Source organism: Macrobrachium nipponense, chromosome 27, assembly GCF_015104395.2.
Source record: "Macrobrachium nipponense isolate FS-2020 chromosome 27, ASM1510439v2, whole genome shotgun sequence".
Classification (NCBI taxonomy): Eukaryota; Metazoa; Arthropoda; class Malacostraca; order Decapoda; family Palaemonidae; genus Macrobrachium; species Macrobrachium nipponense.
Genome location: NC_087216.1, coordinates 61,611,431 through 61,613,147, shown reverse-complemented (window position 1 = coordinate 61,613,147; position 1,717 = coordinate 61,611,431).

Here is a 1,717-nt window from a genome sequence, read left to right as displayed (position 1 = left end):
ACAGAGAGAGAGGGGAGAGAGGGAGAGTGTTCATCAGTTGTCACTCATAATTTTGCTAGGGCAGTGCTGGTGGTCAGCTAGTTATTAATAAGTAACACATACATCATCAGTTTGAAAATATTTTATTTTTTTCTATGCATAATTCAGACCTTATAAATTTCTTACCCTGGAATTCATAAGTTTTTGGAAAAGCCATAATAGAGGGTTTATCGTCCCTAGGCAGTCACTTAAAACACCATTTCTATTCTACGATCAGGAAACGGCTTTAAACAACACTGTACCCGTTTTTATAGTCCAGTGGATGCAAATTCTTTTGCAAGAAGAAAACTTCTTTTCTATCAGGAGTTTTCGTAAGTTTAAAATATAATAACACAAATTGCAAGGTTTTAAGTTATACGCACATGATGTTTTTAGTAATCAGGGAGTCTCCATGCCTAAAACTCTTTATATATATATATATATATATAATATAGTATATCTATATATATATATATATATATATATATATATATACGTATATATATATATATATATATATATATATATATATATATATATATATATATTGTGTGTTTGTGTGTGTGTTATCCTGACCATATATTCGAGAAAGTGATTTATAACGCAAAAGTAATTTTCTACCGACCCCCTCAAAACAAAACCAGAGAGATACCTGACAATAAAATAAAAATCCTGCACCTAGACAGGATTAAGACAGTGGCCCAGACTCTTGGAAAATCTAACCCTTTTACCTTTACCTACACAAATACCCTAGCCAAATCCCTGATTAACATCCAACAAAAGATAATCACCAAAGACACAGGAGTATACGAAATCCCATGCCTGCACTGTGACCAATCTTACATGGGTTTTATAGGAAAATTACTTCCCCGAGACTAATACAACATAAATTGTCAGTTAGGTATGAAAAACAGAGCTCAGCTATTTTTAACCATATAAATACCCAACCATAGAATAAACTGGAATTTGTCACATATAATTTATAGCAGCAAATGTCAGTACAAAAGCCAGATGATAGAGTCAGCATTGATTAAACAAAGATAGGTAATGAACATCTCAAAGGGTGCTTGGGATTTAGATATCACAGATAAATTCTTCCTTCAACCAATACTGGAGAAGATTAAAGAGAAATTATCAGCGGGGTTGACCTAGTAAAACAGCAATCTGTGGATGGACCTCTAGGTATAAATACCGTCTTTTCTGAAGAGAGAGAGAACGTAGTCTCTGAAATATAGTATACTTTCTATATTTTGGCATTTTATGGGGTCCTTTTAAATTTTATATATATATATATATATATATATATATATATATATATATATATATATATATATATATATATATATAACATATAATTGTGTATGTCTTTGTTGAAACAGAACAGATTCTAAACATCCTTATTAAGTGCTCTTTTATACATTATCCTTAATATTCGCTCAAACAACTAGTTAGAACCATATGAGTAATTTTGAGCAATTCGCAAACCATCCTGCCTTAAATGCATGCAGGAAGTAAATAGCCTTCAATTGGAATAAACAAACTAATGACCTAACAACCAGCATCAATTAGTCCAGCCTCGGGTCTATATCCATTCGACCAAATCCGGGACCGAACTGATTTCCAAAACCGGCTCGAGATCTTTCTCGTCCACCGACAGAACCAATTCCACGTAATTAGCTGGGTCACGCTCACGACCATT